At 40.2% G+C, this 15040-nt stretch overlaps 1 long non-coding RNA gene across 2 annotated transcripts in view; it reads left to right on the top strand.

Moving 5' to 3' along the window:
- LOC108387463 (uncharacterized) overlaps positions 1-15040 on the top strand; it is an 81325-nt gene that overhangs the window by 11783 nt on the left and 54502 nt on the right. Inside the window, exon 1 of one of the 2 annotated variants that reach the window (XR_012126390.1) lies at positions 264-7310. The exons of the other annotated variant lie outside the window; for it this stretch is intronic. This is a non-coding gene — a long non-coding RNA (uncharacterized lncRNA). Of the gene's footprint in view, positions 1-263; positions 7311-15040 lie in introns of those variants that run through there. 2 annotated transcript variants of the gene reach the window in all.

The raw sequence follows: 15040 nt of genomic DNA, 5'->3' as shown, positions 1-15040 counted from the left end.
CAATATTACATTAATTTCAGGTGTACAACATAATGATTCAATATCTACATGCATTATGAAACACCACAATAAGGTACTATCATCATACAACAATATTACAATATTACTAGCTATATTCCCTATGCTGTACTTTTCATCCCTGTGACTTATTTATTTTATCACTGAAATTTTGTAGTTCTTAGTCACCTTAACCTATTTTGCTTTTACCATCATCTCCTCCCCCTCTAGCAACTACAATTTTGTTCTTTCTATTTATAAGACTGCCTCTGGGTCTTTTTGTTTGGTTTTGTTTATCAGATTTCACATAAAAGTGAAATCATATGGTATTTGTCTTTCACTGTCTGAACTTATTTCACCTAGCATAATACCCTCTAGGTCTGCCCATTTTGTCACAAATGGCAAGATTTAATTCTTTTCATAGCTGAGAAATTTTCCATATATATATATCGCATATATGTATCGCATGTTTTTAATCTATTCATCTATTGATGGATGCTTAGTTTGTTTTCACATTCTGGCTATTGTAAATAATGCTGCAGTGAACAGAGAGGTGCATATAGATTTTTTTGAATTCATGTTTTCATTTTTTTGGGGGGGCTCATTACCCAGAAATGGAATTAGTGGATCATATAGTAGTTCTATTTTTAATTTCTTAAGGAACCTCCATACTATTTTCCGTAGTGGCTGCACCAACTTTACATTCTTTTTTGAGGGTGCCTGAGGGTTCTCTTTTCTCCACATCCTTGCCAAACTTGTTATTTCTTGTCTTTTTGATACTAGCCATTCTGATTGTTTTGAGGTGATATTTTATTGTGGTTTTGATTTGCATTTCCCTGGTGATTAATGACGTTGATCATCTTTTCATATGTCTATTGGCCATCTTTATGTCTTCTTTGGAAAAATGTCTACTCAGATCCTCTGCTCATTTTTTAATTAGATTGTTTGTTCTCTGGTGTTGAGTTGTATGAGTTTTTTATATATTTTATCAATTAACCCCTTTTAGGACTTATAATTTGCAAATATCTTCTCCCATTCAATAGGTTACCTTCTCATTTTGGTAATGGCTTCCATCACTGTGAAAAATCTGTTTCGTTCAATGTAGTCCCAGTTGTTTATTTTTTGCTTTTGGTGCCCTTGCTTCAGGAGACAGATCCAAAAACACATCGCTAAGGCTGATGTCTGAGGGTTCACTGCCTGCATTTTCTTTTAGCAGTGTGGGTATTCTTGATGCTTGTTCTGGGATGCAATTAAATTACTTGGAAACAGTTTGGTTCTTTTAGACATTGCTTCTATGACTTTTTAGGTGAGTCCAGAGCAGTGGTCCTAGGGCTAATGAACTCCCATTACTGAGGCGAGACTTTTTTGGGTATTCTGATGCATATCCATGAACTTTGCATTTATCCAACCTGGCTGGTGGGAACACGCACGATTGTCAGCCCTGTGTGAGCACCATGGACCATCCTTAATCCCTTCAGAAGCTTCTTCCGCAGGCTCACTTAACTTCTTCATATACATGTGCTTACCAGGACTCTGCTAAATACTCAAAAGGGACCCTCTGAAGATCCTCAGGCTTCTATCTTTGTAAGCTCTCTTCCTTTCAATAATCCATTCTAAAAACTCTAATTGCTTTGTTCTCCCTGAAAATTAAGATCTGTCCCTTTAATTCGGATAATCTTCTGGGCTCTGTCTGGGTTCTGTCAAGGGAGTAAACTAAGGCAGTTAAAAGGCTCATCTCATTTGTTTCCCATCTCTCAGGAATCTTGGTCCTTTACTATGTGACGTCCAACTTCAAATAGTAGTTGTCTATCTTCCTTCCATTCTTTCTCTGTCTCTCTTTCCCTGTCTCCATTTCTTTCTTTTCCTTTCTTTTCCTCATCCATCTTCCCTTTACTCTAAAGCTATGTTTTTCCAGCCAAGCCTGGTTCTTAATTCTGCAGCCAGATTGACAGCAACTCTCAGCTCCCTCAACCAGTCCTATCTAAATTTGGAAGGAGGGATCCACTCAAATATGCTGATGGCTCCTGTCATTACCTTACCTATTGGAACACTTGACTGCTTTTCCTCAAACTCACATAAATGGATGTCTGTTCGTGCCAGGTATTTATCTTTGGTATCAAATTATACTTGTCAGGCTCAAGTGTCATTCCATACCTGCAACTGGAGTGGTCAGGACTCTGGTTGGTGGATTTGCTTCCTGGTCTTGATATTTCTTTCCCACTCTGTGCTCCATCCAACTGAGCCAAGCCCAACCTGAAGTGTGACATGATGTATTCATGCAAAATGAAGGGGGAAAACTGCAGCCTCCTGGAGACTGAAAATTAGTGGTTCTTAAATTTTAAGGTTTTTTAATCCCTTGAGGACTCAAATGATGGCTGGAGACTCTCTCCATAAAAATTATACACATATAGCAGTTGGTATATAGTTTTGGTGAGGAGAGTGATAGCTTAGACCTTTGAAAGTATATCCATGGGTCTCTCTAGTTTAAGAGTTCTGCCTTTGAAATTATGGTGAAATATGTTCTTTTCATGGTTAATGGAGTGCTTGTAGTAAAGAAGTTCCCTGGATATGAATTTCTATCAATATGTTCTCAAGGGTCAACCCCTTTCTAATTATATGTTGTATGGGGGTTTAAAAGATTTGGGGTTGATCAAGGTAAAAGATATGCTCATGCGAGGCAGTAACACACAAAAGATTTTATTGGGCAGTGTTTGGACAGGGTTGTGTGAGAGGGGGAGTCCCTTACATCAGAAGACCCTCCAGACGCTCACAGTGAGGGGGTCACCATCCAGTAGGGGAAGAAATCAAGTGAACTCCTGGTAATCAGAGAGGAGTTTTACATGTCTAAGTGGTCTCACTCAGAGCATGGCAGGAAGTCTATGGATCAGAGGAGGTGAGAGCAGCAGAGGTTGGGGCCTTATAACTACAAGGCCCTGTCTTGTCAATGGATAACAACTGTCAGGTGATACTTCATGGGGATGCAAAGCAGACAGATTCTGAAAGATCAAAAACCGGTTGTTTGGGCTATTTTTTAAACAATTGGATGTGTAAAAATTTGACCTTGGTTCCAGTAGGCTTTTGAGTTAATGGGTCTCAGTTTGCAATGAAGGAATAATCCAAGGGCCAATGCACAAGGCCATCTTTGGCTCATTTATATGTCAGTAATGAGATAGTCATGTGAATTTGTCAAGGAAGGAAAATAATTCATTACAAATGATCAGAACTCAAAGCTTAGCACAATTCACATTCATCAATTCCATAGTTTGTGCCATTTTCAAATTTTAGTACCTAGGCTGACTGTATTACACATCAAAACTCAATTTGATCCTTATCAGTCCTAAGAAGATTTTGTTCTTACTAGAAGCCGTATAATTTAGAGTAGACTGGTGTTAGGGTAGGAAAACCAGAAACTAAGTTAGAAAAGAGAAATAAGGCACACTCACAATCTTAGCAACTCACTAGTCCAAATTGAAACATCAGCTACTAAGTGTTTATTAATATAAGTGAAATTGATGAAAGCAATTGGGTTAAGGAAAAACATTCTATTGGCATTCTGTCTTTAAGAAACGTCATTTGTTCTTTCAACAAATATGTATGGCACAAGGTAGAATGTGATGGTGAGCAAAACAGGTATAGTCCTCACCCCAGTGAAGCTCTAGGGATGGAAGACTTGTATTCAACACATAATAATGAATGGGTGCTGTGTATAAAGATGGGGGAATTGGGAACATGATGAGACCACCTAGCAGAGGAAATCACTTAGTTTAGCCACAAGATGAGGTGTATATTTAAGCAGTAGAAGACACCTGATGAAATTTTGGTGTCCAGTTCATCACCTTATCTATGGTTTAAAAAAGTTGAGGTTTGTTAGCATGTTGGATTTTATGGTATAACAGAGTGCAATGGCTACTGAGGTGTTTAGTGCTTTGAAAAACATCTTTCCTGATTACAAATAGCCCTTTTCTAACTTGGGTTATTTCTAACTCCTTCAAATAACAAGAATACTTTTTTCAAGTCTAGGAATGTATCGAGTCCATACATCTTAAAGAAGTCACTTTATCCTTTACTTCCTGCTTTTCTGCATATTTTCAGTGTCTAACAGGACTAGGCTAAAATACCACACTGGAATAATAAAGCTGAAGTACGCACATACTCCTACAATATAACACTTACTACATTTCTAGTTTCAGATCATTGACAATGAATTACTCTCCTATGTTACAAATTCTATAATCTCAAGTTTCAGAACATACCAAGAATGAGTGACACTAGGATTTCAAATAGACCATTCGGGCGTCGCTTGAACTCTTGATGCTACAGTTGGGTGATGTCATTCTGAGGGATTTTTATAATCAACTTAATTTTACAAAGTAGTAGGCTATTTTTAAAAATTCCATTCACTGTATATAAAGCAAGCCATATTATTTAAGATAATCACAAAATACCACATTGCAGGACAGAACCCTCGTGCCTAGCTCAACCAGGTTCTGAGCTGCTTTGTGTTTATCAAACAGAAGTTCACTTGGAGCCTCTGCTCAAATACCTACTTGTACACATCTGCATGGACCCGGTTCGTGCCCCCTCTCAAGGCACACTTGGGCCCTGTTAAAGTGACAGGCATTGTCTTTTTCTTTAAGTGTATGCATATGGGTGGAAACACATTAATGGCCTTTCAAAATCCTTCAGGTGTTTGTGTGGAAATTTCTATAAACTAGATTTCAAAGCAGGTGGGCATGGTGCCAATGGGCGGACCAACCCAGGGGTGGGATTCCGCATTTCTTATTGAATGCTATGTGCTATTAAGGAAAAAGTGTTTCAAACAAGGAAGGAAAGTCCAATTATGCCAAGCTGTGGAGAGTTCTGTTTTAATGTCTCATTTTACAGCAATTTAAGGTTTTGTGCCAAGCCATAAATATTTCTAATTTTAGCCCAGATCCTTGATCTCAAACACTGTGTGCATCTTTGTCTGATCCCTAAACTCTCTATTTTGTGAAATCCCAGGGAGAGGTGGCAGCTCCACGGATTATCTGGCTTTGTGTTTGGTCTCCGATAGCACTCCTACCACTCATAGTTAATTCCAGGCAGCACAGCCAGGCGCCTGTCAACTCTAATGGATTCTTCACTATTAATAAGTTAGGCGCCTAATTTACTACGAGTTGGCACTCGTAGTGACGCTGAGTAAAGATCACATGTCTCAGCTGCTGTGCTGAGTCTTCTCTGCTGAAATGGACCTTTCTGCCAAAGTCAATGAGAAAAATTGATGGTGCTGAATGACTAACTGTCCATCTCATGCAGAACATTCAGCAGCTTGTACCTTTTTGCAGAACACAGCACATTTGTTAAATTCTTCCAAATAATGATGATAATGATAAAACAGATATATAGCAGGGGGTAGAGACTCATTTTCACATTTTCTGTATGGAGCCTACAGAAGTTGGATTGACATCGGCAGCAAGGGTTTAACTTAGCCTGTCAGCGTAGACTGCTTTCCAGGAGGCTGAGCACACTCCATTTGGCTGCATTGTCGGCCACACAAATATATCTCTTTGGCCTAAGCTGAAAGGTCAATTCCTGGCTGTCGGAAAGGATCAAGCAACTGAGAAAGCCCTTCAGCAAGACTCGTAGCCTCTTTGTCCTGGACAAATGTCTGGAGAGCTGTGTACTGGTCTTTGTTTGCTCAGTAGCTAAACATGCCTTTTCCAAGTAATAGTGCCTGAAGAACTTTTGTAATTTTGCAATTTTACAATCTCTAGGTGACCTGAGCATGCCCTGGGTATCAAGTGCTCATTCAGAAGACATACGCTCCCAGCAAAGTGGGAAGGGCAATGCTGAGACGTGGAGACCATTCTGTCTTGTTACGTCAGGGCATGGGGAAACAGGCCTCGAAAAATTAAACGATCGAGCATTAGCTGTTGCAAAATTAGGATCTTTCTTTTGGAAGGAAGAAGTCACTGACGTTTCAGAGCTTATTTTTTTATTATCTTGTGGGATAAACTGAAAGCTAAAGACAATGAAAGATGAGTTTTCTTTGATACCATATAAAATTCAAGCTTTCCTTGCTTACAAATCAATGCCATGTGTTTGAGTTCAGGAATATTTCAAATTCAGATGTTTGTCTTAGAGTTAAAAACATCCTTATATGTTGAATTAAAATAGTTTAGGAACAGCTAAGCCCTAAAAGGACTGTGTTCTGATCATATTCTGTGAGAACAAGAAGGATGAGGATGTGAGAGAAAGATGGTTTCATGATAATCTCAAATATAATTAGAAGTAAAATCTAATTAATCTAAAACATCTAAACAGTCATAGAATTGTCTGTTAGAATGACACACAAAGCAAGAAAGAAGTATTGATAAGTGCTTGGATATAAATGGTATATACTTTGTCACTCTAAAGGATTGGACTCTTGAGCTTCTTTTTTTAAATTTTTTTTTTTGGTATCGTTAATCTATAGTTACATGAGCAACATTATGGTTACTAGACTCCCCCCATTATCAAGTCCTCCCCACATACCCCATTACAGTCACTGTCCATCAGTGTAGTAAGATGCTGTAGAATCACTACTTGTCTGCTCTGTGTTGTACAGCCTTCCCTGTGCTCTTGAGCTTCTTGAATATGTAAATTTATGTCTTTCACCAAATTTGGGAAATTTTGGCCATTATTTTTTCAGACATTCTATGCCATTCCCTCTCTCTTTTCCTACTAAGACTCTCATTACTCTAATTGTATGGATTGTAGATCCTCTAATTTTGTCACTGAGGCTTTGTTCATTTTACTTCCATTTTTATGCTCTTTGTACTTCAGAGTGGTTAATTTCCATTGATGATCAAATTCACTGAGTCTTTCCTTTGTCATCTCCACTATTCCACCTAGTAAATTTTTATGCCCATCTAATAAACTTTTGTTTAGATATTGTTTTTTAGATGTAGAATTTCCACTTGATTCTTAAAAAATATCTGTTTCTCTGATGAGCTTCCCAAGTTATTCAATCACTACAAGTTTGATTTCCTGTATGTCCTACAGCAGAGCATAAAGATCCTTACCTGCTAATTATAACCTCTGGGTCATCTTGAGACAGTCTTCATTGAAACTCTTGGGTTTCTTCAAATGCCTGATTTTGGATCCTATTCTGGACATTGTGATTGTTTTGTTCTAGGGACTGAATTATAGCATGTTCCTTTGAAAAGTATTGTATTTTTATTTTAGCAGGTGGTTGACCTGACTAGCCTGAACCCAGAAACTGTCTCCCCTTTTTCCAAGTGTGGACACCCCAGCACTTCTGCCTGCTTTGGGTTTCTCTTGAGTGCCTTCAGGTAATTAAAAAAAAAAAAGAAATTTTTAACAAGGGTTTTTTTTCCATATGGACTTCTGTATGGATTTGGAGGGAGTGTGATGACTCTGCAGGGCAAATAGATGATGCAGTTGGCTCCTTAGCTCATGAAAGTCTATGTCACAAAGGTGCACAACATGATGATTTAATGTATGTGTATATTGCAAAATGTTTACCAGAATAAGTTTAGTTAACATCCATCGCCTTACCTAATTGTACATTTTTTTCTCCTTGGGATAAGACCTTTTAAGATTTACTCTCTTAACAACTTTCAAATATATGAGGTAGTATTGATTAGCTGTAGACACCATGCTGTTCATTAGATCCCCTAGACTTATTTAACTTACAACTGGTGGATGGTACCTTTTGACCACCTTCACCCGTTTTGCCCATCCTGGGGCATCCTCTGCCTCTGACAACTACCTATCTGTTCTCTGTATCTCTGAATTTATAAAAAATATTCCACACTTAAGTAAGATTGTACAGTATTTTGTCTTTCTGTTTCTGACTTATTTCACTTAGCATAATGCCCTCAAGGTTCATTCATGTTGTTGCAAATGGCAGAATTTCCTTCTTTTTAATGATACCTATCTTTATCAATCTATCAGTCATTTATCTATCATCTATCTAAATGTATCTGTCTCATATTTTCTTTATCCATTGATCCATCAGTAGACATTTAGGTTGTTTCCATTGTAAGTAACTAAGTAATACTGGCTATTGTAAATAATGCTGCAGTGAACATAAGGGTGCATATATCTTTTGTGCTTTCATTTTCCTTGGAAAAATACCCAGAAGTGGAATTTCTGGATTGTATGGCGGTTCTATTTTTAATATTTGAGGAACTTCCTTACTATTTTTCCATAGTGGCTACACCAAATTAAATTCTCATCAGCAGTGCACAGGGGTTCCCTTTACCCTACATCCTTGCCAAAACTTATTTCTTGTTCTTTTTGGTTTTTTTAAACAATAGCCATTCTAACAGGTGTGTGGTGATATCTCATTGTGGTTTTGATTTATAGCTACCTGATGATAAGTGATGTTGAGCACCTTTTCATGTATTTGTTGGCTATTTGTATGTCTTCTTTAAAAAAAATGTCTATTCAGATCGTTTGTCCACTTTTAGTTTGTTTTATTGAGTTGCACAAGCTCATCATATATTTTGGATATTAACCCCTTATGAGACATCTGATTTTCAAATGCATTTGTCCATTCCAATGTATTTGTTTTAATATAGTTACCTTTTCATTTTGGTGGTTTCCTTTGCTGTACAGAAACTTTTTAGTTTGATGTAGTCCCTTTATATTTTTGCTTTTATTACCTTTGCTTTGGTGTCAAATCCAAGAAATCATTGTCAAGACCAATGTCTAGGAGTTTACTTCCCATGTTTTCTTCTAGAAGTTTTGTAGTTCCAAGTCTTCAAGTCTTTAATCCATTTTTAATTTAGTTTTGTGTGTGATGTCAGATAATGGCCCAGTTTCATTGTTTTGCATAGAGCTGTTCTGTTTTTCCAACACCAATTACTGAAGACACTATCCTTTTCCCATTGTACATTCTTGGTTTTCATAAGTTAATTCACTATGTATGTGTGGATATATATCTGGGCTTTCTATTCTATTCTATTTATCTATGTGTCTATTTTTATGCCATTATCACACTGTTTTAATTACTGCAGCTTTGTAATAGAGTTTGAAATCAGTGACTGTGATGCCTCCAGCTTTGTTCTTCATTCTCAAGATTGCTTTGTTTATTCAGAGTCTTTTGTGGTCTATACAAACTTTAGGATTGCTTGTTCTACTTCTGTGAAAAATGCCATTGAAAATTTGAATTTTTTAGACATAGAATTTCCATTTGTCTCTTAATAAATGTCCTTTTCTCTCCTGAGCTTTTGCATTGAATCTATATATTGCTTTGGATAGTGTGTGGGCATTTTTAACAATATTAATTCTCCCAATCCATGAACAAAAAAAATGTATTTCCATTTATTTGTGTTTTCTTCGATTTCTTTTCTTGACCAGTGTTTATAGTTGCTATCCATGGAATATTCTACCCAATAGGAATCATTGTTCCACTCAACAGCTTAAAGTCTTTGTATTCTTGATCTATCAGATTTTGATAACATTCCTACCTGAGCAATCTATTTCCAGGAATAACTAGCCCAAATTGTATCATTTCTATGGTATGTTTTGATTAAGCTATCAAAGCCCATAACATACCCAAGTCCCACAATAGAATCTTTGATACCAAGTAGAACATCTATAAATACATTTTATTTACCCATAATTTCCATTCAGTCCTTCGTTCAATAAATAAACATTTACTAAAGGCATAGTATATGTCAGGCTCTGTATGATGTGACAGGAATAAAATAAAGAATAAGGCAGGCATTGTCTCTTACTTACAGAGCTTACATGTCAGTGCTATCCTCACTTTTCTATGTATCAGAGAAGAAAAAAAAGTGAGAGCAAATCTTGTTCATACAAATTCTACTGAGATAAAATAAAACAAAATGACCTCAAAAGTTTCTCCTAGGTCCTGGAAAATACCAAAACTAGAAGTGCAGAAGTGCAGATGACTCTTGTTTGGTGACCAACATGGTGGAGATCATGAGCTCTCTCTGTACCCTCCACATCACAGTGATTTTATTCAGTACCTGACATTACTGTCTTAAGTTGTAATGTTGTTGCTTTGTGAAGTTTGTGTTCCAGGCTCCCATGCTTCACTTTATGCAGGATGTTTCCGCTCAGGTGGATGCCACATGCCAGCCCCTTAAACTCAGGTGGGAACTCTAGGGCCAACCATCAATTATCCTGACTCTGCGTTTAAAGAAGCCATTTCTTAGAATTTGGGAGTTAGAGTAGTATAACCAAATTAATTTGGCACTGTATTCTGGGAGGAAGGTTGAATGCTAACGCTTAAGATGCAGTGAATGTGCTGTGATTGAAAATGCCTGCTATTGGTTTTAGGAGATGTGATTTCCTCCTAAACCTGCTGATCACAGACTGGTCACTCCCCCTTCATGGAACTCATCCTCACCTGTGAAATGAGCAGGCTAGACAATTGATATTACAGTCGAAGCCAAATCTCAGTAAAAGATTAATAGGGGGTCTTATTCTGAGAGGAAAATAAATGTCTGATTGAACAGACAGGGGTATTTTCATTTTAATAGGAGAGAGCTCTTCCTGTGCTCCACCCAATAGCCCCTCCTTTTATTTCTAACCCGTGCAATTTAAAATTTTTAACATAAGCAATGAATCTCTAATTGCAAAACCAAATATATATTTGAAGTTTAGGTGAAACTATTTTAGAGTCCTGACAGGTCTCCTAGACCTTTAAAGCATTAAGTGCATACAGATGCACACACACACACACTCCTAAGTCCACGGTCAGTACTGAAAATAGACATTCATAAATTGAGAATTAACTCCTCTCTAAATTCTAAATTTAAACTAAACTAAAAACTCAGTGTGTAATTATTCTAGCCTGGAGGCTGAAATGTCCTGTGCATATGGCTGCTCTGTGAGCTTTTCCCTAAGTTTATTTAGTGCTGAGCACTGTGCCTGGCATGTCGGTGCTGGGAATAATCCTGCCTGTGCCCTCTATCCCTCTGGGGCATTCCTGGTGCTCTGGGACTGACACACAGCATCTGTCACATGAACCAGAGATGGGTTGTTGAATCGTGCCAGCCCGAGAGACCAGTGTACCAGCTGACTGGGAATATTAACAAGGGGCAAACAGGATGAGAGAGGGAAGGAGACAGAAGCAGGCCCTGGAGGCACAGGAAGGACAGAGGAAAGGACTGTGGCTACAGTGGTCCAGTGGAGTCAATCCATGAGGCTATTTGGAGGTGTCACAGAAGGGCGGTCACCCAGAACATCAGTCTTCCTTCTAGGAAACAGTCCTACCAGAATGGGCTCATGTCTAAATCTGGAGTGCACTTACTGGTCCCCAAATACCCAAATCCAAGCCCCCTTTGGATTGTACCATGTTGTTGCACAAAGTCTACTCCCATGACGTCAGTCAGGTCAGCTGCCTGCTCCAAGGAGCAGCTGGAATTCCAAGGTTGGGGTTTCTCTTTTGGCTCTTGGTGAACCCCACCTAGAGGTTTCTTGGGAGCTTTGTGGGGATAAGGGAGCACACCGCCTGGGGCAGTAGCTGAATGCCTACTCTTTACCTGCCACAGTGTCTGGTATGCTCTTTAGAATCTTTTTGTCACTAGGTTCCTACAAAAATTGTTCTTTGACTCGCTATTTCAGTGACAAGTCATCAGGCTCTTCTTCATTTAAATGGCCAGCTGTGAAAACCTCAGGCTACACTAAAAGCCTTTTGGTCTTTATGTCTTTCACCTCCTGCTAAAGAGATTCCTGTCCTGGGTCTGCCTGTGTTGGAAGCTCAGAATGAGGGTCACCGCGTCAGCAGAAAAGTGTACTTGAAGTGATTGTAGCAGAGTCCTCTTTGTCTCCTGGGGTTCAAAATCCATTTCTGTCTCACTCTCTTCAGTTTTCCACCTAACTATAACCCTAAAGTCTTTCTGACAGGTGGTGCTGTCAGCTCTGATTAAACAATGGCCAATGGGATAATAGAAAAGCCAGGTTTGAACCCTGTTTCAAATATCTGGCTAGGCTGAGGACCCTTATAGAAGGGGTTTCAGTGTGAATCTGAAGAAAAAGAGAACAGTATTTAGCCTCGAGAGCATGTAGTAGGAAAGCCCTTTGTGCATTGTGGCCTCGATGGGAGAGGGCAAGTAGCTTTGCTGGGCCTCCTGAGAAGGTGGCACCTGCCATTTGTTTCTGTGAGGGCTGCCATGGAGCGTCTGAGGGAAAACTCTATACTTCACCTGCCACAACTGAATGGACTCTCAGCATGTGAGGCAAAGGCAATTGTCCATAGTTGGATAAGCCCGGCAAGTGACCTGCACGGGGCTTGCTGAGAAAACCAGCCTCATAGGCAAGGTGGCCACAACAACCATTTATCTCTTCTGGGAAGAGTATGTAACAGTGGAACAAAGAGGAGGTGATCCACCCATAACACAGGTCACTCCCCAGACCCCATGGGGTTGTTTCTGTTCATAAAGATAAGGGCCAGCTGGATTCCAGTTTGGGGAAGACTGCAGCCTGCAATCACCCAGGGAATTCCTCGCAGGGAGCCCAGCACTGAAGGCGATCTGTCCTGCATCCTCTGGCAGTTCTAAAGAGCCAGAGAAATAAAGGTACTGTAGTTTATTTTCATTTGAATTTGGGAAGAATAGTAATGATCATCTCTGACATTTTTGGGCCAAGAATTTTAGCAAAGAATTGTATTTTGGAATGAAAACCTGACAAATTGAGAAAAAGGAGCACCAGCATCTTGTCAGCATGCAAACTGTCCCTAAGCTTAAGGAACTGAGGGCAAAGCCTGAGCCAGCACCTTCCTGAGCCTCCACATAGCTGAGCTCCAGGACTTCAAAGGTGTCCCTTCACCTGAGGGACAAGCAGCACTGGAGGGGTCTGCCTCCAGGCCGGAGGACGCTGCTCTCCTCTGGGAGCCTATCTCTGAGCCCCGAGCCTGCCTCACGTGTGCCTCCTTGGGGCCTGTGGTGAGCACTGTCTGAGAGCAGTGCCGATTTGCTGAGGACACTTCTGATGGGCCGTGCTGAGGAAACCTAAAGTGCACCCTCCTCTCCAGTTCCTTAGCCAGTACAGACTTCAATGTGTGAAGTCAGGCTCTCCGCTTTCTCACTAACTCTGAAATAAAAGAGGCACGGGTGCTCTGCAAGTCCAGTCATCAGGCATGTGCCAGTGTAGACGTTTTGTCCTCATCTTCCAGAGGGTCCGGATATGATTTCTCAGGACTGAGCATCTTGGAGCATTCCCCCCACCCCCACCCCACCCCTTGATGGTTTGTCACTGCTGAGCTACATAGATACCAGAGTGTCAGCTGATGACACAGTGTGTATGTACCCCTGACTGTCTCTCTGAAGCTAGTTTTCAACATGCTCTTTCATTTGAATGGAATGTCGAGATTCCTGAGCCAGACCAATGTCACTTGGGAAAAGAAGTTTCCAGACATTTTGATGGGAGAAAGATCATATCGCTAAAGAGGGGGGAATATGAGGAATAAGCTCAATGTACAGGGTGAGAATGCAAACACGTAGACCACGCTAGCCCAGACCTCTGGGTAGCAAGATCAAGCAGAAGTATTGATGGCTGTTCTTTTGAACTTAAATCACCCTCTCCCCAAATCACTGGGCTGCATTTGGAAAGATACAGAGGATTTTCTATAAAACTACATTTATTTCTTTAAAAAGGGAATATAGTAGAGAGGACAAAGCAATAATGATAACAATTACAGCTGTCATGAGAATTTCATCAAGACATCAGACTGGTTTCCAGTTCTGCTTGGCCGCTGCTGTGTAATGTGGCCTGAGCCATGTGGCCTACGTTTCCTGTGGTGATCAGAAACCATGGGCTTAATTTCTGATTCAGATACTTTATGTAGAATTTGTGATTTACTCCACATCCTCACCTTATGGGGCTTTCCTTATGCATAATTTGTTACTTTTCTCTTGCTGCCTTTTAGAGTATTTGTCTTTGATCTTTGACATTTTGATTATGATGTGTCTTGGTGTGGACCTCCTTGGGTTCATGTTGGTTGCATGAGCTCTCTGTGCTCCCTGGACCTGGTAGACTGTTTCCTTCCCCAGGTTAGGAAAGTTTTCATCTATTATCTCTTCAAATACATTTCCTACTCCTTTCTCTCTCTTCTTCTTCTTTATAGGGAGTACCCATTATAAGCACTCCCGTATTGAGGATGTTGGAACATATGATGCCCCAGACCTATCTTACTCTATCCTCATTTATTTCATTCTTTTCCTTCTGCTGTTCAGCCTGAGTCCCTTCCATTACTCTAAGTCACTGATCCTTTCTTCTGTATCCTCTAGTTTTCTGTTTATTCACTCTAGTGTATTTTTTATTTCATCTATTGAATTCTTCATCTCTGCTTCTTTTTTAGACTTTGTCTCTTCATTGAGGTCTGCCTTGACGTTTTTTCTATTGTTTTCTCAAGACCAGTGTGTATCTTTATAACCACTGCTTTAAGCTCTTTATCAGGTAGATCGGTTAACTCCGTTTCATTTAGTTTTGTTCTCTGGAGTCTTTTTCTCATTCTGTTGTTTGGAGCATTCTTCTATCTCGTCATTTTATATAACTTTCGGTGCTTGGTCTATGAATTAGTTGAAAGGGCTTAGTCTCTCAGTCTTGAAAGACTGGCCTTGTGTAGGAGAGTTCCCTGTGTAGACTGTGTGTGCCTCATGGTTTTGGCAAGTTGGAGGCTGAATAAGTGTGAGATAGGCTTTTCCTGGTGCTGGGGCTTCCAGGGTATGGTCCTAGGACTGCAGCCTTGGGGGCTCTTTAGAGGGGCTCCTGGGTGGACAGCTGTGAGTTCTGTGCTGGTGGAAAGTTCACTCCTGGTAACTCCCGGATTGATGCCATCTGAGTCTCCCGTGCCTCCTCACGCATATCCCTGGGCATGCCCTGGGCTGCTTTGGAGTGCTGGAGGAAATTCCTGCATCAGATGCCCACTGGGTCCCTCTGGATCGGAGTCAGGCTCCGTGTACATTCCCCTCTGCTCCTGTGTGCTCTGGGCTGCTCCCCTGCGCCCAGGAATTCCCACATTGGAGCCCATGGACCCTGCTGGTGTCCGATACCAGGCACGGTGCATGAATGTTCTCCTGAG

Source organism: Manis javanica, chromosome 16 (assembly GCF_040802235.1).
Source record: "Manis javanica isolate MJ-LG chromosome 16, MJ_LKY, whole genome shotgun sequence".
In the NCBI taxonomy this organism is placed as follows: Eukaryota; Metazoa; Chordata; class Mammalia; order Pholidota; family Manidae; genus Manis; species Manis javanica.
This window is presented reverse-complemented; position numbering and strand designations above follow the sequence as displayed.